This window comes from Acipenser ruthenus, chromosome 35 (assembly GCF_902713425.1).
Source record: "Acipenser ruthenus chromosome 35, fAciRut3.2 maternal haplotype, whole genome shotgun sequence".
NCBI lineage: Eukaryota > Metazoa > Chordata > Actinopteri > Acipenseriformes > Acipenseridae > Acipenser > Acipenser ruthenus.
This window is the reverse complement of record NC_081223.1, coordinates 2,276,693-2,300,459: the sequence shown is the minus strand read 5'-3', so window position 1 is coordinate 2,300,459 and position 23,767 is coordinate 2,276,693. Positions and strand designations below refer to the sequence as shown.

Here is a 23,767-nt window from a genome sequence, read left to right as displayed (position 1 = left end):
GCCAGAAAGCTAGCTAGCTATCACAGTTGAGTTGAGCATGAATTGAATAAGTGCCAGGATAGTTGTGCTGTGATGCAGATGCTAAAAATCTAAAATTTCTGGTTATTTTTTAAACTAATCTATGTTTGAAATTTACAAAAGGCAATTTTCAAATGCAGGCTAGCCAATCGTGTGTGTTTTTTGCATGACGTTAGACAAACGCGTCGGTGCGATTGGCTGGTTTGCCTGTGTGTCTCACTGCACCTGGACACTTGTTTCCCACACCTGACGAGCAATTACCCGCGGATAAGGTCTCGGTGAGTACGAATGTCGATTGCATTAGCTTCTCAACCGACTAATGATGATGTAAGTAATGTTTAGATATATTTGCTATGTTTTAGCTTTGTGAAGAGCCTTAGATCGCTATCACGATCTGAATTCTGTGCAAACCTGTGCTAACACGTTCAATGGCTAGCTATCCGACGCAACTAACTGACAGCTTTCTAACATGTCTTCAGCTTTGGACTATGTAATGTTTACCAGGCCTACCGAGAGGGCGGGGAGGACGGGGAAATAAAATATTTTAAAACAACTAGTCCTGCACAAGACCCTTTGCGTTCCCACCACAACGTTAAAAATAAAAACTGCTGTTATATATACCATGGTATGAATTATTCTATTATTAAGATCTATAATTTGTTCAAAACAACGTGGTGCAGCAGTTTGTTAGAAAAATAAAATAAATAAAGTACTTTCTTCAGCTGGTGGTAAACACAATTAGAGAATGATCAGTTATATTGTTTAAAATACTGACAATGATCGGTTATATTGCTTAAAATATATTTACCAGTACAGGCTATTAGTTAAGAGCAGAGATGAGTGGTTTATTTTTGGCACGGGATAAATAAAATAGTGTATAGCAACACCATTAAAATGTAGTTTATGCTAAAAACGTATTTGATGTTAAGCAAGCTTCCGATTAATGACTATACACGCGGCAGCGGGACATACCAATCCTTCCCCAGGGCCCATGACGGCTCTCGGCGGCCCTGACGTTTACTTATAAACCTAGGTAGGTAGCTAAATAATTCAAGCTTCCATTCGTTTCAAATAGGTTGATGTAGCTATGGAAGCCATTCCTGCTAGCCTGTTAACTTTAGTAGCTAGCTAGCCTGGAAAAAGCCAGAAGAAACTTGTAATGTCGGATGGCCGTGCACGTTTTTGATGAAATCGCATGGTGGCGCCAGGTGCATAAAATGGTGGGTTAGAGTAGATCATGTGGCTGTGACAAGATAGGTCTAACGTTAGCAGCCTGAGTATTTTGCTCCATGATAGTTATCAAGTAAAGGTATTTTGTTTTTAGTTTTGAAACTGTTGGGGAGGGGCATAGGTAAGGCGGTGACACTGATATTTTGACATGTTTCTTTGACATTTTTTAATCTGTTACTCCGAGTATGTCAACGTTACAATCTATTGCAGGTCAATTTAGCCATTGAGCTCTGATTAAATCGGCTTTGAATGAAAATGCATAGTTGACCAAGTACTTGAGGTTTCAAATTATTTGTCATGTTTCAAAATGAGGAATTAGGACATCAATTTATTTTTGCTAATGAGATCTCTATTTCTCACTACAGGCTTGACCTGAAGGATGCTGGTGCTCATCTAGCCTAGGCTCTATGCTATATCCCAGCAGTGAAAGGTACACTTTACAAAAACACGTTGGATTACATTTGTGATAAACATGTTTATCATGTTTATCTTTACCATGTAGGGTAACAACATTTGTTATGCTTCTGGGTTGCTGATGGAATGGAATGGCTTGGAATTGTAAGTTGGGTGCGGCCATACTTCACTCCAGGACAGAGTTGCTAAAACACTATCGCCTGCAACATAGTCACTATTCAAGAGTCAGTCCACTTCTGTGTCTCTACAATGGTTGTGTTTGTACATTTCATTCATTCAATGGACTTAAAACTCATTTAAAACGATACCACACTGCACTCTAGTAACACAATCTACAGTACATCTAACGTCACTGTTGATGGCACTCACTATGCTACTGGAATGTTTGTATCTGTTGGAGTGAATGGCTGTCTGCCTCAATTCTGCAACATTGCTTAGATCTATCTTGTGAATTGCAATGTTTCCTTCCTTTGTAGTCGCTTTGAGTCATGGTATGTTGAACTTCTGCGTTCCTACGAGCTGTCACCTACACAAGGGAGCCTGTCTGTCCACCTGCTATCTGAGCTCAAAGACACTGTCACGTTTGCTGCTTACACCGTTGATGGCCGGCTGCTGTTGACCCCCAAGAGATACATTTTACTGAGAGAGTGCTGAGTTAAACTTGAGGTGAGTAATCTGTTGGTTCACTAGTGATAAAACTTTTTAAAACATATTTTTTCCCTAAGGTGATACTTGTGCCTAGATCAACTGTGTTTCTAAAGTGAAGGAGTTGCTCTTGTACTTTTGCTGACACATTGTCATTTACAAGTGGGTGTAATTGTAAAATTACTTTGGTTTGAGCTCATTATGTAACTACCTTATTATTGCCTCATTGATAAGGTTATGTTTTGATATTGGGCATGCAAACTGTTGAAACTGTTTATCCTACCACAGAAATATGGCAGCCGTATCCTCTCAAGCCTTGAAACTTCGTGTCATTGTTGAAGCTGACAATATAAGCAAGATTACACTTGACACCCGCCCTGAGTCTGTTGATAACCTGAAAAGCATTTTGAAGGACAAGCTCAAGTTGGATGCAGAATTCAGCTTGCAGTACGAAGACCCTGACTTTGATGGAGAACTTCTCCCTAGTGGACATTGACGAGTTGCCACAGAAAGCTACACTGAATCTTTTCATGGCAGAGGTGGAAACCAGTTCTATTTCAACTACAGACACAGAGTTGCTGTCAGATGTGTCCTCTCCAGAGCAACTTAGTAGATGGCCGCCAGGTATTTTTCCCGTGCCCACTTTTGCTTATGGGGTAGAATTGAAGCTCAGAGAAGGAAACACTGCCTTTGAAAGAAACTGAAAGTGTCTTCAGTTATCTAGAGATCAAAAGCATGACATCCTAGAGAAACTTGCAGCTACTCTTTACAGTTTCAACGCTTACCCGAGTGACAGAGAGTTATCAAAAGCAGCTGAAGCACTTGTTTCCAAACACCCCTGCCTGAAAGAGCTTGGTTCTGATACTGGCTGGTATGGATGGAAGAACAGCATAAAATACAAATTGGGTAACTACAGAACCAAGCTGATGAGAGCAGGCTGTCAAGAGGTAAACGCAGGAAAAAGAAGCAGAAGTAATCCAGAGAATGAACCATCGCACTCAAACATAAAGAGATCCAAGTGTGCTGAAGTGAACTTTTTGCCCGACTTCCCCAAAGGACAGGACTTGGCAAGTCTTGAAAGACAGAGGCTAGAAATAATCCAGGAAGTTCAGAAGACTGAGAAAACCCTGCCCCTCATCGATAGGATGATGCAGACGACATTTGCCCTGCGGCGGCAGGAGGTAGTCACCAACAGCCCACCTGTGAGAGATATCCTTGAGCGCTGGCCGGCTCTACATTTGGAGTCGCAGGTAAAATTGCACAGCTTTGTTTTTTCACCAATATTTTGTTTTTCCATATAATTATGTACACAAGATCAATTAAATAACTTGTCTTGAACACTGTCACTTGTCTGTCGTTTCTGTGTGTAGGTGTATGCTGAGTTCCAACGGATCACAAACCAGAACTTGCCGAACATCTTTTATGAAGAGCTTGACCGGCACACTCTTCGCTTGATGACCTTATATCGACAGAGGGCATCAAAGACAGGAAAGACATCTGATGCTTTGGCTGACATTCTGAGGATTCATGATCTACAGGTAAGATGGTCAATGCATACGTCATTAGGTCACTGCATATCTAAAGATGGGAATCAGACCTGGGTCAAAGTAAATCAAGCATAATCTATTTGACTCGGGTCTGGTTGGAATACTTGTACATTGTTATCACTTTAGTGATCTGAGGGTTCATGCACTGGTGAGTTTGTGCATGATGTATCCATTCTAACTATTCACAAGATTTGTGTGCCAGGTAGACGAATATGACACAATATTAAGGTCAACCCTAAGCCCTCCTGCCCTGTGGAGATCTGAAAGGATACGTAGGCAATATGCTAGCAGCTCCACATAGACCTCTGATAGTGCCTAGGGCGTGAGGGCTTGGGCTTGATGTTGAGATCAGACCTATGTCTCAAAATGGATTTGGGATTATTATCTCTTCAGAACCAACATGATGTCCACACAAGGCGTACCACTGTGCTCCGTGCCCTTCCTGTGTTGCTGCGTGAGGACGTCTCGGGATTTTTCAAGACATGCAGAGTTAGTTTTTTGCCCCTCTGGTGTGTGTGTGTGTGTTGATTGAGCGCATTTCCAATTCAACATTATATCAATGTGTGGTTGTTATACAGTAAGTTTTTAAAGCTATTTCAGTCACTGAAGTCTTAACCTTGGTCTTCTAAATGCTACTTTTCCTGTCATTTGTGCATTTCAGGTGGAGGATTCTGATGAGCCAGATGTTGGTGATGCACCAGTCGCCATCCTTACAGTCGTCAGTGACGACACTGAAAAGCCGATCAACTTCAACCCAATCAAGATTTCCATTGTCCTGGAGAGTGAAGTCATGGTGACCAACCTACCCAGACTGGCTGATGCTTTCCTGGTAATGTTCGGTCTGATCTATGCTCTACGTCTGAGTTATCCAAAAGAGCTGGCCAACACTTCTGAGTTCATTCGGAAAATCCTGCTGGGCCTAGAAGATGGGAAACTTAAGCCAAGACTGCAGGCGTTGAAGAATGACTTGCTGATACATGTGTAGTGATTGACCAAAGACACAATCTGCCTGGGTTCTGGTGGATGCATCATTTTTATACTGTGGAAGACATTTTGAGTTTGCAGCCAGTGTATGAGTTTCATTTCTCTTATTTTATTGTGCTCTTAGTTAGGGCACTGAAAGAGCTGTTATGGTAGCTGGAATACAGAACAAATCCTGAGTTTTTGTTTTCTAACAGGGAAAGCAAACTTTCCAGGGCACAGAAGTGTTTTAATTTAGTCATATGGCCTAAGGCGGGCGAGTGGAAGGTGAAGGTGACGTAACAGAATTGTTGTAATACAGTTGTGGGCAGCACCTATGAGCCCAGCTTTAGTTTGTTGATAATCATTTGATGCAGTTGATTCGACTTAATATAATTTTGTAGGTTGCTCACATACTCTGCTGACATGCTTCTGGTGAGCTTTTTCTAGAGAATTGTTGAAAAGCACTAAGCTCATGGTAAATGTTTTTTTTTCTCAGAGACTATCAACATCTGGAAGCAGAGGCTACCTCAAAATGGTCATCGTCATTTTCTGAATCCCAAATAGACCCCTACCTCTATGTAGATCTGAGTAACTACCCCACCCTGCCTTCTGATAGGCTGGATGGTGTTTTTTTTTATTTATTTTTTTTACCATGTTTACACTTATCCTAGCATCTCTATGGGAGTATCTAGGGAGTAGGGGCTTGGTGATGATTTGGGATTCAGAGAGACTCTTTTTCACACTACAAGCAAAGTTGCACTGTGTAAAGTAACAGACCTCTCAAATACTTTGTGATTATGACACCATTATTGCACCTTTGTTAAACACAATTTTCAAATTGTTATCGTTACAATAAAACATTCTTCATGTTTTAATTATGCATTTGAACATGTTTTTTTTATTTGTGTTAACTTTATATATTGCATGTATTATTTAGTTTGAGTTAGTGCTACTCAAATAACCTCAGGTAATCAGTTGCCTAAAAAAAACTGATTAACCGTACAATTGCCTTTTGAGTTCCACTAAGTTATATTTTTTAATTTACATTGAAGTTATCGCAACTTAATGTTAAGTAAAGTGTAAGAAAATAAATTGGTAAGCAGAACACAAACACATTAAGTTATGACAACATAATATGTATACATTAAGTACACTTCAAATGGTAAGTTGTTGTTAATTCAATGTATTGAGTTTTAAGTAGAAAATAATTGAGTTCATCATCATACTATTTTAAAGTATAGTTTAATTAAACTTGAAAGTTATATCAACTAAGAATAGTAAGTACTGTATACATTTCCATTTTAAGTTTCATTACTCAAAAAAACAAAGGCAATCAGTTGCCTCAATTTTTTTGAGTTAGCAGAACTTATCGGGGTTTACAGTGTAAGAACTGTTCATGGAAATAGGGTTAGCAGTTAAATAGCAAATTCATATACATTGTTCAAGTGTTAGTCAGTTTAAGCTTCATCTTTGGAAGAAATACCTTTTATTGAGTCTGCTAATTGAGGTTGGACAGAGAAAAACACATACCATCTCACATCAAGCTCTCCAAAAGATGACAGGCTATAAGTCTACATACAGGCTGTAAGTGTCCATACAGTACAGTGTTCATTTATATCAACAGCTGCAACACAATCCATAGTTTGTTATACATGTTGTAAATGCTTTTATACAGTATAAAAAGTATAATGCATCTAGTGCTCACTATATGACTGTTTCGCAATAGCTGAGTAGAATGATTTAATGCATGCAAATATCAGGCCATCAATGAAAAGCAAGCACAGTATGTCTCAAGCACATGTACGTTTGTTCCACACTTCAACTTTCATTATTGACCTGCCTGCGGGAGACATTGTGGCTTTTATTTCAACAACTTCCCCAGTACACTTTATGGCCCCAGTTTTTGCTTGTCCTCTGGTGAAACCATCCACCCACTCTTGATACATTCGATTGTATAGGGCATTATCACAGGATGTTCCTACAGTAACAGACCCTATAGAGAACAAGTTTTCATACAAATTGTAATCAAATGGTACAGAAAACATCATGGCAATGCATTCGACAGCATCATTGTTCTTGATGACATCGTAGGTTAAGACGCCCACAGCTCCACGTGCTCCAAAATTGGTTTTGCCGAAGGAACAGACGGCCGTGGTTTTTGCATTGATGGTTGGCTGAGGAGGATCTACATTATATCCACTGAAAGTGTAAGTCCTGATGAAAAGAATAACATTACAATGATCATACGAGGGAACTGTATCCAGCAAGCCAAGATCTGTACTGCTAGAGTACCTGTGTACCTGTCCCTGTTTACTGGGGAACCCTGAGCTCCTAACAAAGGTACATTCTGTAACAGTCATTTCTGAATGGGCAGGAAGAATGGGACAAGCTGCTTTTAACTTGAATTTGTTATAACTGGCACTTTATTTTTATTTAAGCAATGTAGTCCATGCATAAAGCAGCTGGAATATTATGGGTACCATTGACTACAAACATTAACTGCCTTGTTACTCTGAGTGAGCTTGTATTAAATATGACTGATTAGATTAGATTGGGCTAAAACTGTAACATTTCCAAGGTATGTTGCAGCAATGCCTGCCCAGAACATAGATACTGGTGTGCCATTCGATTCCAGGTTTAATAGAGAACTGACTGATGAAGTGCTGTAGGACCTGGGGACAGATGCAATCCACAATTCGATTGGATAGATGGACAGAACGATTCAGGATTGGTTTGTAGATTCACAGTTTGCATATCATCCTACCAAATAAATCAGGAACCTGAGAGACTGAAGCAATGCAGAGCCCAATACAGCCATGTCTAAGGGAACCCAGTCTTTGTGTTGCTGTACATGTATGTGTTTCAATATATAGCATATTTATTTTAAATAATGCAATAAAAATGAAACTGCAGCTGGCTAATCTAGCAGGATTGAATTAAATCTACTATATCGGCCTGATTGTGATGAAACTCAGTAAAACCAAATGCAAAGTGCTTTAATAGTCCTATAAAAATGGTATCTGTGTACAAAGCATGCTGGCAATAGGTGAAATTAATACAGGTGTGTAACTTTGTGTGCTCTCACATCATTATAAAATTCAGTTGTTTGCTAATCCAATACATCACTCCAAAGGCTGAAGTCTTTAGATTTCATCTACATGGATATTATTTTAGATGACAGCTTTACAAAATGTGACTCATGACTAACTCAAAGGAGGTTATGATTTGGTTGTATAATGCACTAGTGAGCTTTCACTTAGAGGACTGTGTCCAGTTGTGGTCACCACAGTACCAGAGGGACACTGTGGCCCTGGAGAGAGTCCAGTGAAGAGAAGCAGACTAATCCCAGCATGGCTTAGTGGAATGAGCCGTGAAAACAGGCTGAAAGAACTGAATCTATTTAGCCTGGAACAAAGAAGAATGAGGAGAGGGGCAGAAGTCTGTAAAATCTTAAAAGGAGTTGACAAAGTCAACACTAACTAATACTTTTAAGTGCAGCTCAGAATCCAGGTTCCCTGTACCGGTGGTCATGTTGTTGATGCTGAATCACTTGGATCCTTCAAGACCCAATTCGACAAAGTTTTGAAATCTATCAGCTACTAGGAACTGGACGTCTGTATATGTGCTGAATAGCTTCCTCTCACTCGTACATGTTCTTAAGTTTTAACAGAGAGGAACCCTCAGTTTATCCAATTTGCTAACAGAACTTCTTAAGCAAAAGCTTACAGTGCAGATATAGTATAGGTTTAATGTTGTTTTTCTGGTTTGTTAGTGTTTGGTTTTGTACCATTTTTGTGTACTTCTGAGCAAGAGTTGTTCAATTCTAAAGATTCCATGAATATATCCCACTGTATATCAAATGAATGCATTACCAAGAATAGACTGTTTTCATTTTCAAAGCAGGCAATGTTAGTTATTCTGTGTAATTATAGTACTGATAATGACAAAAAAATCCATTTGGCTTCCCTGCAGAACAGCTTTTTTAAAATTCTGTATTCATATAAAAATAATTCAGTGAAATTAAAGAAATTGCCAAACAGCCTTTGGGGTCAACAAAAATTAGGATTATGATCACTTACCTTGGGTTTGTTAGACAGAAATCACAGTTGTTTTCAATTGAAATAGTAATATTTCTGTTTGTCTGTATATTTTTGGAGATTTCCTCTGCTGTTAAGGCTCTAGATCCAGCTGCCATCTTCACGCTGTAGCACTCTTGCTAAAATTCAAACAAATGCAAATTTATTAGCTTATATATTGCACTATGTAACACATTTTCTGTTCCATAACACTTACTACCCAGGAACAAAAAAAAAAAAAAAATTGTTACACGATGTTATTAGACACACACACATTACTCTCTTCATAGTGATTTTGGGGAGGGGATATTTAAATAGGAAAAGAACAACTCTGAATATCAGGAGGAGGGCTTCATGCAGTGTGTGGCAAAGTGGTGAGTAGATCCAGGTGCGTGCAGTGCAGAGTGGATACAAAACAGACAGACACTGATTTCCAGGTGAAGGGTGTTTATTGATTTAATTAACAATGGCCAGAGCCTTATGGCAAACACCTGTAAATGTCATGAATGACCAAGTTGTTAAAATGGTGGGGGTGGAGCAAGTGTTATTATTATTGTGTGCACTAAATATTTATTTTTAATATATTCACGGTTATTATTAATTCGTTTAATTTTTATGGTTATAATTTTTGTGTGTGAAGTTTCTTTTTTATCACTGTGTGGTTTGTTTTTGTTGTATTCATGAATTGTTAATATGTTTGAACTCCACACCTGAGACCAGTCTGGGATCCCTGACTCCCGACTCCCACAGTAACCATCTCCGGAGTTTTCACCTGCCCTAATCTATCCCTCACAGACAATAAAAAGAGTGCTTCGACTCACAAACGGCAGAGAGAAATGAATGAACCGTAACAAGGGAAGCAGAAAAAAGACCCGCAAGATGAACCCGATATTGATGGATTAAGTAGGGGAGCAGGTGGACAAGAGTGTGTGAACAGAGCTGTAGAAAGGAAAGAACAACATTTCGTGGATGAAACAGTACGAAGATTGAGAGAGATTCGACTCAGGCAGCACACAGGGAAGTACAATACTAAAGAAGCCGTATTGGTGCTCATGTTTGGCTGCTTAAAACGCTGCTAGATGTTAATCTCGTGATTTCAATACTGTGACTGTTCTACCCCCTTCCGTGGTAAACCGGGTGGAATTGCTTGGAATAAGCCGAGACTGTGTTCTTCTTCTTTTTGTTTTTGATAGATCAATTGAGTGAAGTTGACTGTGTAGGGACTAAAATCTGTGTTTATAACCGGTTGTGCTGAAGACTGATGTTCTGGGGCTAGAGTGTGTGTCGGGATCAGCGTTGTTGGCAGCTGGATGTGTTACTGCTGCACGGGAGAATCTGTGCGCGTTCCTGGAGGCTAGAGTGAGCTGTGCTGGACATGGACTATTCTTTCTAGAGCCCTCTGTAGGCACGGGTGTAACGAGTTGGATCTTTTCTCAGCTATCAACGGAACCGGGACAGGGATTCGTGAGACTGAGATTGATTTGTCTTGTTTTGTTTTCTCTTGCATATCAAGATTTCTAGCTGGTCGCGGTGGACTAGTAGTTGCACCACGATTTAGTGGACTTTATTCAATTGTTCTGCCAAATATTGATCTTATTTTTTTTTTTTTGTTGCTATACCCTCGTTATTGAATGATTTATTTTAAATGTGTACTAAGTATCTTGTGTTAACCAGATGAGCAAGAATAAGGAATAATACTGTATGTTGTGACTGAAGTTTTTATATTTTAAAGAATTTTTTCTGTACTAAATAAAGCTTATTTTATGATTGTATCTTGTGTGGAGTGTGTTGTGTGGTCCTGGGATAAAAGAAGGATTTGGATGAAAGTTTAGTAAATATTAGAACTAATTACGAAAGTATATTCATATTTCGGGACCTGGTGCCCATATATTCCACCAGGTGGCGTAGTTTGGCTACCTTTAGTAATTAAAATAACTATACTTGCCTTTGACTTAATTGTCCTCTGTGACATAAATAACAGCGGCGTGTATCGTTCGGTATTTGTAAGTCCCGGATTTGACCCGTAACCAAAAGTCCAGTTTTACACACCAACACTAAACACAAACACAGTTCCTAGTGACAGTGAATAAGTGCAAGTGGTATATTACTGTTCTCCGTGAAAGGCAGGAGTGAAAGTGATGTCCGGGTTTATGCTGGCTTTCGCTACAGCTCCGGATCGTGCTACTGGTAGTCTATTTATTTAAAAAAAAAAAAAAAAAAAAATAAACATACCACAGTTCACAAACACAAGAGAAAACTCACGGTTCTCGATACTGCAACACAGATTCCTTGTAGGCTTAAAACACTAACCATTTACCATGGAACAGATCACTTTCACTACGCCCCCCTATTTATACCCTCGCTCATGACCCCTAGGTTAACGAGCACATCCGCTCCTACAATCCTCGGATGCCAAGCCGTTTCGTGTCCGAGTCATTGAGTTTGGGTACCGTAGCTCCATCCCCTTCCTAAATGGCCGACATCCACCTACCATAAGAAATAAATTGTCGTGACAAAGTTAAGGGTACTCTGTTCATTTTATATGCCCTCACAGGTCGGGAGGGAGATCTAACACCAAGAATCATTCGATCTCTGTCACAAGTGCCATGCCTATTTTAAAAAATACATAAATAAATAAAAAAAAGAGAAAAGAATTATCTTGTTGTCGTGTACAGTCCGAATTATCACTCATTTCTTCTTAGTATCTCGTTACCTTTCCAACACACACACACACAAAAGTATATAAAATAAAACTTATACCAAGTACAAGTTTTACTAATTAAATAGGTATGCGTATCTTCAGAAAGTTTTATTTAATTAAAGTAGTCTATAAATGCATGTGGAACTTGTGGGAACGGGGGGGAGGGGGGGTTGAACTACAATAAAATACAAAACGGTATGCGACTTAAGGCGATATGAATATAAGATTGAGAACAGGGGGATATGAAAAATACATATGAGGTTCCTGAGCGGCTTCATGCACTGACAGTTCTATAGGCGTGGTACCAGACTGAGCATCCTTATGTTCCTGTACACATCTGCCAGTCCCTATACCCTGCCTCTGCTCCGAGAAGCCAGTGACTGCTGATCAGCAAACAAAAGTCTTTATTTAAAGCGATGCGGTACATTTATGTTTGTTACTATATCCATTACTTACTGCACAATATGCCAATTGATGCTAACAATTCATTCCAGTTCTGTGCGGTGGAAGAAGAGGTGGAGCTCTGTTGTTCCTGGGACATCTTAAAAAAAATATATAGAAAGAAAATACGACGACTACGACTACTAGTATTAAATGAGGCTAAAAGTTTGGTTAGTTGTGCTTAACGTGCATTTATCCAAATATTAATAATATGCTATACGAGAGTTTTACATTTGTAGCGTCTTTTGCGTTCTTTCTCGTCTCTGTGTTTGTGTCTGTGTGTGGTTTGGTACGGCTTTGCTGAGGAATAACGTGACATTCCGCTAGTTAAACGGCATCTTGACTGCTGAAACCTCGTGAGACACAAGCACGATTCCTGCTCCGGTTTACATGATTTTTTACAGCTAATTTTATCGTGAGAAAGCGATTGACCCTGCCTTTAATGTCGCGCTGCCAAACGGACTTACTTTTGCTGTTTCAACAATTATTTTTTCAACAATACATGTGTTATAATAGTGATAGTTTATTTTGATGTTCAGTGTGTGTATATGTATGTATGTATGTATGTATGTATGTATGTATGTGTGTGTGTATATATATATATATATATATATATATATATATATATATATATATTAGGTTATATAAAACCAAAGCTGTAACAGGTGCTTATACAGCTTCAAGGGGTAAAATTATTCAAATGCTGCTATGACCCCAAACCGGCTACGCCACCTTGTGTTTAAAGAGGGCAAGGTCCTCTGGTGTACCTTTGAATTTACTTTGGAGTTCCCACTGCTAAGATTCTTTAATTGGGTAAGCAACCGTATACAGCGCACCATGCAAAAATTGAATTGTCAAAACAATTTATTTATTTTAAATATTCAGCAATAGCTAACAAATAGCCAGTTAACAGAAAGTTTTTAATGGATTTCAAATGTTCCATATAAAGTCAATCTATATCAGTATTGTATTACACTCAGCTAAACAATTATACAAAAGTGGAGAAAATTCTGAATGCAGCTAACAGAAATAAATCCACACAAACCATTAATAAATGTGAAACCCAATACAACGTGGAGCACAACTCCAAATGAAATCAAACAGAACAATCCGACACAGGACAAAGCAATATTCAAATCAAAGGAGCAATACAAATCAAATTCCAAACGTGCAATCTACCAGATATTATAGCACAGAATCTCCAATCCTTTACGAACAGTTCTGTTAAAGTATAAATCAGTTTTATATGTAATAGCGTTTATTCTAATATATATATATAAAGCAAACCCACTAGTTTAAAAATAGCATTTAATCTAAAAAACGTATCTTTAGAATTGAATATCTGTTATAAAACATATTGCACATTATCCACAGTAAATGCACAACGTCTGAATAGATCACAGTTTCAAATACACGGCACGTAATATACCAAGGGGGTGATAGTTTAAAGACCATCTACTATACAAACCAAAACAACTTCCAGCCAAACCATACAGTACAGTGCAATGCAGAACGAGCACTTACTAATAAGCACTCCGCAGAGCGAAGAGCGAGCAATACCATAAATAAAGAATACGCAAACATGAAATACTCGTCTCGCAAGACAGGGCTTACCACTAACGGGAACCAAACAGCAACGCCTCGGGTGCGGTGCTGCAGCTCACAAGACGCTCCTCAGCTGGATGTCGGTTTAGTTAGAGTAGCATTCTCTCAGCACGAAAATTAAACAAAAAGCACACGCACATGCATACCATTAGCACATTTTAACAGGAAAGCATTTTTTTTCATGCAAGCAGAGAGGGTGCTCACGCTTACAAGGTCAAGAATATTACCTAGCTGTCACCCATACCTGCCTGACCTCCTGGTTTTCTATTGAGTCTCAAGGTCTCCGGGATCTGTCAACGATCTCCAGGTAACTGAACTTCTTATCGGTGACCAGAATTCAATGAATTCAATACCAGTCCCCATATTTCACTTAAAGCCGGAGGGTTCCAATTCAATAAAAAGTCCCTCCCTGCTAGCGCTATCATTGGCTGCTTCAAGGTTTTAAAAAACAAATGACAAATGGAGCATGATAGGTGGAATCACTCCAGTTCATAATCATGACATCAATCATGTTCATTTAATGGACACTTGAAACAACCAATGACAGCAGGAATCTCGAGATTATATATATATGCCTTGAGACATGAAATTTCAAGACACCCAGACGAAGTTCATTGTACAACTGTAGTGTTTTACGACATTTCATTAAGAAAAGACCATATCTTGAAGAAACTCCCATATCCAATATGACTTATTTTGTATTTATTGTAGATATCTCAATTGTAGAAATTGTGCTGAACATTTAACTGAATGTAACTTTCCCTTTAAAAGTAGCAAACTTTCACTTTCACTTTTCAAATGTATTTTCTATTCTTTTAGCACACACTTTAAAATACAGAAACACACTTATTTATGCTTTATCCCATGCTTCGGGGCGGAGCGGTCAGAATTCACAGTTAGGAACTACTGGTTTGAAAATGCATCAACATTCTCAGATCTGAACAGCTGAAGCCTGATTTTTCCTGGCCCGCTAAACTACATCTATAATACCTACGATATATTTTCTAAATGTCCTCATGTACTTACCGTTTTGTGAAATGTGTATTAATATTAAATACTGTGTGAAGTATTTAATAATCTTAGGTACTAGAAACAGTGTTCGAGTTATGTGACGTTATGCAACGTTGAGATCATATTAATTTCTTCTAATGTTTATAATTATAAATAAATAACTGAAAGCCATACCATTAACAAGTCAGCGGACCCGTACCAGTGGAGAGTGCATTATTATTATTACTATACATTTGACTGAAGGATTATCCAAAACTGCACACAATTATAATCCAATAAAGATCGAGTGCGTGACTTCATCGATTCATGAAGTAATCCTGTGTGCTTGGGCAGGTATTATATGTTTTGTACTGCTTCGCAGGCAGGGTTTACAGGGTGACGGGGTTTACAAGCACTTGAAAATGTGTCCGGTTATATGTTAGCTAAGAGCAGAGATGAGTGGTTTGTTTTTGGCAGGGGATAAATAAAATAGTGTATAACAACACCATTAAAAATGTATTTTAATGCTAAAAACGTTAGGTTACTTCCATAACCCTGGTTCCCTGAAAAATAATTCGACCACCAATGACATTACGTATGGGATATGCCTGCCCATTGGGTAGGTATCGCTGAGCTCTCTATACCAGAGCTGCCGATAGACCCCTTCCTGGGATGATTCACTCGGTCCTGCACACCGAGGGGATAAAAGTCTCACCCAAAGGAAGCCATTTCTCTTTTTCCATCGAACCCGTGTGGACGACCTATGCGAGCTCGCGCTTGGTGGTTGTCTTCTCTTTCAGGGAACCAGGGTTACAGTAAGTAACCTAACTTTCAATTCGAAGACAACCACCAAGACATAACGTATGTGATAATGTATACCAGAGCCGTCGTGAGGGAGAAGGAACGGCAGCATATTATTATTATTATTATTATTATTATTATTTATTTCTTAGCAGACACCCTTATTATTATTATTATTATTTATTTCTTAGCAGACGCCCTTATCCAGGGCGACTTAGAATTGTTACAAGATATCACATTATTTATACATACAATTACCCATTTATACAGTTGGGTTTTCACTGGAGCAAATCTAGGTAAAGTACCTTGCTCAAGGATACAGCAGCAGTGTCCCCTACCAGGGATTGAACCCACGACCCTCCGGTCAAGAGTCCAGAGCCCTAACCACTACTCCACACTGCTGCCCCCTTATCCAGGGCGACTTACAGTTGTAAACATAATTACATTTCTAGAATCACAGTAGAAATATTAATACAATTAAGAGCAAGATAAAGTACAATGAATTTGGTTCTAGCAAGTACAAGTATATGACAAAATACAATTCAATAACGGAGAAGATAACAGTGATAGTTACATCAGGATATAATTAAATACAAAATACTAAAGATTAAATAACGCTTGTGACAGATTACAGTACTCTAAAGTACAGGATTAAATGCAGTAAAATAGGGAGCAGATAAGAGCAAGTAAAGCGCATTTAAGGAAGAGTGATAAAGTGTCCAGAGGGAAAAGAGGAGTTCTACAGGTGCTATCTGAAGAGGTGAGTATGAGGAGGCGCCGGAAGGTGGTCAGGGACTGACCACCCTCAAGAACCCGTGTGCCTAATGAAGGCAGGTTAGGGTCTTCCACATTAATACGGTAGAACCTGGAGAAGGTATGCGGCGTAGCCCAGCTAGCTGCAGTACAAATATCAGACATCGAGGCACCTCTGAAGAGGGCCCAAGATATAGCCAACCCTCTAGTGGAGTGTGCGGCTACCCTCCCAGGTGGGGGCCAGCCAGCACCATCATTCGCAGTCTAGACTGTATCCACAATCCAGTGTGACAGACGCTGATTAGAGAGAGGCTGTCCTAGGGTCTGTGTCCCGTGACAGATGAAGAGCTGGTCAGATTGAGGCAGAGCTCTTGTCCTATGCATGTAGCATCTCAATGCAATCCAGTATGACAGACACTGCTTATAGAGGGGCTGTCCTAGGGTCTGTGTCCCGTGATAGATGAAGAGCTGGTCAGATTGACGCAGAGCTCTTGTCCTATGCATGGAGCATCTCAATGCCTGCACTGGGCAGAGGAAATTTAATCTCCCTTCCTCCATTGAAGCAATTCCACAGACTGATTAACATGGAAGGCTGTGATCACCTTGGGGAGGAAAGCATGGTTGGTGCACAGACACCCTGCTGACATCCTCCCAAATACGCATGCAGGAGCTGTGCACAGACAGCGCTTGCAGCTGACTGACCCACTTAGCGGAGGTGAGGAAGGCTCACTTCATAGACAGGTACTTCAACTCTATGGAGTGTAAGGGCTCAAACGGGCCTTCGTGAGAGACTCTAGTACAATATTAAAGGCTCCATTCGGGTTTTTGGGATGGAACTGCATAACAGTCTCACGTTTTGATTGGTCCATGTCTGTCACATGAATATGTCATCACACGAGTGGAAAAGCTTGCAGGCATTTTTAACATTGTGATCAGAGAGAGAGAGAGAGAGAGAGAGAGAGAGAGAGAGAGAGAGAGAGAGAGAGAGAGAGAGAGAGAGAGAGAGAGAGAGAGAGAGAGAGAGAGAGAGAGAGAGAGAGAGAGAGAGAGAGATTTCCACAACCTTACCATTAAAATATAATGTGGTATTACACTGTACTGATATAACAAACTATGGGTGATTACATTATATGAATGATCATGTTATGCACGAATGTAAGAATTGGCTTTCTGTGGTGGTGTACTTTTTTCTTTCAAGTAGCATATATCTATAATCGTTTTTGCGATATATTTTAATATAAAATGTTTACACTATTGCAGTTTTGTTAGAGGATACATTAGTTTATCTCTAATGTAATCACAGTTTTACATATAGCCTTCCCCTGTTTTCATTTACGTCGCAAATTCTGGACCGCTTTGGTTTTTAGATAACGTCCCAAATTCTGGGCAGCTTTGCATTTTCGAATTCAGCCCAGTTTTGGGGACTCAGCTGACAGCGTATTTGTATTTGCTTGCGATTGTAAGTCGCCCTGGATAAGGGCGTCTGCTAAGAAATAAATAATAATAATAATAATAATAACAGCGAGTTTCTAAGTCATCCATGCAGTTTACCATAAACGTGATCGTGAATTCATTTGAGAGTAAACCTTAGTACATGAATCAAAGTTAATGTATTTTTTACTCTCCCCAGAAATCTTTTTTTTTTTTTTTTATGAAAAAACAGAAATAAAATGTAAATGTTAAAAAAAACGTATTTCTTATTATATGAAGAAACTACATTGCACTGAAATAGATACATGAAAATTAATTAAAGCAGTTGTTTTCCTTTATTAAAGACTAATATTAAAACACATTTTTGGGAAGGAACATGGTATTCCGAAAAAAGGACATCTCATTTTCCTATGTAACGTCCATCAATATATTGTAGTGTTTCAGGTTCTTTTTGGACAGAAATGAGACTGCAACTGTGAGTAGATGAAGGCCGTTTATTTTGACAATAATTAAATAATCACAAAATAAAATCATAAAGTGAGGCCTGAGCCCTGAACCAGAGCCCTGCACTGCCCCCGTTGCACCAGAGCCCTGCACTGCCCCCGTTGCACCAGAGCCCTGCACTGCCCCCCGTTGCACCAGAGCCCTGCACTGCCCCCCGTTGCACCAGAGCCCTGCACTGCCCCCCGTTGCACCAGAGCCCTGCACTGCCCCCGTTGCACCAGAGCCCTGCACTGCCCCCGTTGCACCAGAGCCCTGCACTACCCCCGTTGCACCAGAGCCCTGCACTGCCATGACCTCTGCTGTATGAACTGCCATCGAACACCAGCCGTATCCTTCTACATCCAAACGGGGTCGGCCCAGAGGCAGTCAAGGCACCTGCTGTGGCACAGTGGAGGACCACCAGGGAAAGGGAAGCCACCAAATGGTTAGAAGAACAGTATGTTACATGCTTGTAATACATTGAATCAATATCAGAGGTGTAACCAAGTCACTAAAATTGGGACTCGAGTCCAGTCAGTGACATGCCAAGCTTGAGTCGAGTCGAGTCACTGAATTTGCCAAGTCGAGTCAAGTTGAGTCACCTATCTGGCTAGAGTCACTTCGAGTCATTAGTTCCGACAGTTCCAGACAGCTTCACAGGAAATCAGCAATCTATATATATACAAATATCTGTGCTCAATTAGGTTGGATGTGCAGTAATGAATGATAACATAAATTAAACAAAGAACATATCTAAATATTTTCTCACTTCTTCTCAAGTGACATTACCGTATAGTTGTTTCAGGTGTCACATGAAAGAAAATTTTAGGTGGGATTTAATTTGATATGGAGACATGAAATAATAATATAGAATGTAGGCCAAGAGAAAAATAAATAAGCTAGGGTTTAATGTACATGTAATTAACATAGAATACATGCTTTCATTTTTCTCTCAAACTTCCTGAGGAGCTTTCACTCTCCTTTTTCTTACCCCCATTCTCCCCCTCCCTCCCAAAGAGGTCTCTTTTCCACCCTCCTTGTTCCTCTTTACCCCTCCCTCTACCCCATCATTAATTTTTCTTATGTACAAGAAAGTATCAGACTGCTGTCTGAGGTTTGTAATTGCACTTAAGCATCACCAATTCTGACAATAATTTGTCACCAAGACGAGAGCGATGGGGTCTCATCAGCAGTCCCCCCCCCCCCCCCCCCGACGACTAAAAACACGCTCCACTGGTGCACTGGATGCTGGGACTGCTAAAATCTTCTTTGCAAGAGGATACAAGATGTTGAGCTTTGATTTATGAGAGACCCAAAAGTTCAGGGATGTGTCTTCTGCCTGTTCTGTCAGTTCCAGATATCTTATGAGCTGGGAGGCAGCTGTTTTGTTGGCATTATTGGGACATCGTTTCTTGTAAGAGGAGAAGAGTTTGGTGTACTTGTGAGGTGGCTCATCTTCATCTTCTTCACTTGTGCTTGAAGTAAAAGTATTCCTACCACTCACAGACTCAGCCTCCATCACCACAAGTTCTATATTATTGGAAATAAACAACATTAAGAACACAATTAGTTTTCTTTGATATTGATATAAATTGTCGCTTGAAATAAATAATTAATGGTACTTGCCTATTTTATGTATTGTAATGCTGTACACGTAATTGTATTTTAATAATAGAAATAGCCTGGGATAGCTAAAGAATAATGTACAATACAGTATTAGTATAGTGGTTTGCCAGTGAGCAAAAATAAGAGTAAATAGGTAGATAAATAAACAAGGCACTTCAATTAGAGCTGCGGACTAATTCAGCAATCACAGTCATGTTATTAGTCAAGTTAAACAAGATAGGGGAAAGGTAATTGGAATTGGTACACAGTTAGCTTAGTTAATTTTGTTAAAAACAAAACAAAGTACAGAAAATTCTCACCTTTCACTTTAAGACGAATGACCTCTTTCTTCTCATCTTCAACATTTACGTCAACAAGCCATTGTAAAGAGAAGGCAGGGTCCAGTACTGCAGCCATAGCATACACTGCCTCACCAAAAGGATGGCTGTTATTGAAGTCAACCACTCTAAAATTCCAAGGTAGCGCTTCCAGATAGAGGATTGAAGCTCAGTGATAAGTGGCTTCAGGAACTTGGCTTTTTTTACACAGTTTTGTAAATGTCTACCCAGGGCAAGAACAGTGGGTATCACTAAACTTATTGTTGGTACTTCCTCACCTTGTGTCAGGTTGGTTGCCTCAGCAAATGGTAGCAGCACGTCAACAAGCTCTTTGAGCTGGGCCCATTCACGTACCAACAGCACAGTCTCTACATGGCCTGCATCTTTACATGTGTCAGAGAGCTGTTGATGGTCCAGTGATACAATGGATTGCATTTGCCGTAAAACTGAATTCCAGAGAGTGGTATTAGGGGATGGAATACATCTGCCTTCGCCAAAGTTCTTCTCAAAAGCCTCTTTGAAGACAGTGCTGGAGTGAAGAAGCACTGTAACTCGGTAGCCTTAGACATAGCAGATCTGACACCTAAGAATTGGGAAATAAATAACATTATCTTCAATTATTAAAAGTTATTACTATTCAAAACACAAAATCCCTATGCCTTTTACTGCTACAAGCATTTGTATATTTGTATTTGCATATTTATAAATGAGCTATTTAAAGTAAACTCAGAGCCATGCATTTTCCTATACCTTTACACTGTTTGAGCCCGACACCGACACACAGCTGAAGTGTGTGGGCAAAACAAGAAAGACGACACAGTTGTGTTGTGTTGAGGAGCAAAGAGTCTAACTCCTGCTGGTCCACATCTTCTAGGGACTCCCAAATACTGTTATCGTCAAGGTCAGCAGCTGCATCTATGGATGATTCCATGTCGTCTTCTGTCCACTCTGTGGTGCCCTCATCAGCATCTGGGAAAGATGTTGTGAATGTCTTCTTAATATTTGCAGCATTATCAGTAATGATAAAGTCAAGTTTGTTCTTGATTCTGTAACCCCCAATTATTCTATCAAAAGCCAATGCAATCTGGTCTCCTGTGTGCCTTCCCATAAAACGTTCACATGCCAGAGTGTATGTTGACAATTTAATATCCTCACCATCATCTTCAATGATATGTGCCGTTACACCAAGGAAAGATCGCATCCTTCTGTTTGACCACAAATCCACTGTAGCGTTGACAGACTCACAATTCGCAAGTTTCTCAGTTATTTCTTGCTTCAGGCTACTTGCCTTGTGAGTGATCATCTTTTTCATGCTCTGCACAAAGGCGATGGTCAACCGTCTGCATGAAGTTCAAAAATCCTTGTGACTCCACAATTCTCAGTGGCAAGCTCTCACCAACAACCAGGTCCATCATGATTGATTCATGAATGGCCTGAGCCTGTGCACTTTTTGGTGAGTAGTATGTAGGAGTATTACCTCCCAAGGCTCCTGGCTTGGGTGACTGCATGAAGGAGGTTATTGAGGACTGTCCAGCTGTAGCAGTGTCTCTTGCTTTGTAACACTGAAATCTAAATAGAAAAGAAAAACGAAACATGCAGTTTATTATAGTTGCCAGCCTACAATAAGTACAGACAGCATAACCTGCCATTTTAGTGCACATTGTATATGGGAAAAGCAAATAGCCTAAGCCTACAGAATGCATTTGTATAAGTTATGTTTTATGTTTTTATTTTTGATAATGTTGTAACTAAATACTAAATATAAATGACTTTGCATTAAAATACTTTGGAAACAAGTTGCTCAAGGGGTAGCATCATTGCAAAACAATGTAATTTTTAAATTACAAAATACTCTGGCATGTGTACTTTCCATAGAAAATATAAAATGCTTTAGCAATTTATTTACAAATTACAAAAATATAATTACATGTATTTTCAATATTGCCCATCCCTGCCTGTAAACACTGGGGTAATCTATTTACATGTATCTATTTCTTAGCAGAGGAGCGACTTCGTTGTTACAAAATATTACATCACAGTAATATTTAAGGCATACAGTAAAATAGCTGATCGTACAGTACAGCCTCGATATACGAACCTGTTGGGTCCAAGATTATTCTGAAGTCGACTTGGATAAATTAATTAGTCCTGTTTCTATTTTATTATTATTATTATTATTATTATTATTATAATTATTATTATTATTATTATTAGGCTATTACAGTAGCCCCCACCCCATACCAGACCGCGATCAGTAATTAAACATTTAAAAGCACATCAGCCACGTTTCAGTTTTGTTTCAATGTTAATTTAAGCCGGTTCCATATTTTAATATCTATGTGTGTGTGTGTGTGTTGATTTGCCACGACCTTTGCACAGAGCTGTACGAGCTGCAGCCTGCTTGTTCTTCTCCCGGTCAATAGTGTAATCTTTGAAAGAGAACACCACCACCGCAGGTACTTTCAGTGTGATGCTTTCCATATTGTCGATATCTTCTTCCCGCCTCATATTATGCTTGATTTTGGCTTGCTGCTTATGACGTTTTGATCATAGAATGGTGCTATAGGCTAGAAAAGTGTTTCCTTAGCAACGGTCTTGACATTCCCTGCACGAGCCTGTTCTGTTTATGCTACAAGATGACCGTTTGTAGAGAGGGGCTGCCGCTGCGCGGGTTTTGATTTTTTAAAATGTATTTTATTACAAAGACAATGACTCGAGTCAGATGGAAATAGGGTTACCATATGGCTCCAGATTAACCGGACGCTGTGAGACAGAACGGGATTTCAAACTTGCCCCTAAATTGAAATAAATGAAGGTGTAAATGAACCATCCTTAGCTACAATTAAGAATGGTGCTTAAATACCCGCATGCGCGTCAAATAATTGTATTACACTAAGAATGAATTGTAGCCAGTCGCTATTTTTTTCTGTTTGTTAAAATTCAATCGTCCATATTATTCTGCAAATACAATCGCATCATCATCTCGTTGCTCTATCGATAAATTAGCTATTCGTTCATTAAGATCTGATCAGAAGCAGATGATCAGTGTGAATTGTTTGCTGCGCCCAAGCAATTCCACCACAGCAGGATTAATCTCAGCAAAGGTGGAGCTCATTTATACGTGAATTACTTTCAATTTAGGGGGAATTTTGAAATCCCCGTCTGTCTCAAAGCGTCCGGTTAATCTGGAGCCATATGGTAACCCTAATGGAAACTTCCGTGCTAGACTCGAGTTGAGTCACGTCATTTGAGCATTGACTCGAGTCATCAAACGATTCGACTTGACAATGACTCGAGTCGAATCATTACAACTCTGCTCAATATTCTGTATTGTCAATGAAAACTCCAAATAAAAACTGTTATACACTAACATTTGTTACATATCTGTGTTTTAACCATTGGCACATGTTAATTGTTAGAACTGATTATATATAAATCATTGTATTTACACATACATAACCAAGGAAATTGATCATACTTACTACGTAGTGAAGGATTCATGGATGTTCTGTTGGTGTATCTGCCTTGCCTGTGGCACAAGGTTGTGTAGGGTTTCATCATTGTGAAACCTCCACACCTCACCCTCTCTTAACAGGAGTCCCCCAAGGGTCAGTCTCGGGTCCTCTCCTTTTCTCTCTCTACACCCACTCCCTGGGCCCCCTCATTGCATCCTATGGTTTCTCATACCATTTCTATGCTGATGATGCTCAGATTTTCCTCTCCTTC

The 23,767-nt window shown here is 39.5% G+C and overlaps 3 long non-coding RNA genes across 4 annotated transcripts; 1 reads left to right on the top strand and 2 right to left on the bottom strand.

Annotated features, from left to right (window-relative positions):
* Nucleotides 1-1,645: 1,645 nt before the first annotated feature.
* LOC131705110 (uncharacterized) lies at nt 1,646-3,228 on the top strand. The gene is made up of 3 exons (XR_009310196.1): nt 1,646-1,678; nt 2,139-2,328; nt 2,596-3,228. It is a non-coding gene; the product is annotated as an uncharacterized LOC131705110 (long non-coding RNA).
* A 2,687-nt stretch (nt 3,229-5,915) lies between these two features.
* On the bottom strand, nt 5,916-14,036 carry LOC131705363 (uncharacterized). The gene is made up of 3 exons (XR_009310327.1): nt 13,885-14,036; nt 8,897-9,033; nt 5,916-7,031 (listed from the first exon to the last, which is right to left on the bottom strand). It is a non-coding gene; the product is annotated as an uncharacterized LOC131705363 (long non-coding RNA).
* A 5,293-nt stretch (nt 14,037-19,329) lies between these two features.
* LOC117395358 (uncharacterized) lies at nt 19,330-22,537 on the bottom strand. Of its 2 annotated transcripts, XR_009310255.1 has the most exons (4): nt 21,197-22,537; nt 20,792-21,010; nt 20,024-20,624; nt 19,330-19,628 (listed from the first exon to the last, which is right to left on the bottom strand). It is a non-coding gene; the product is annotated as an uncharacterized LOC117395358 (long non-coding RNA). The 2 variants fall into 2 exon arrangements; XR_009310254.1 differs by having other exon boundaries at nt 20,792-22,537.
* Nucleotides 22,538-23,767: the final 1,230 nt, after the last annotated feature.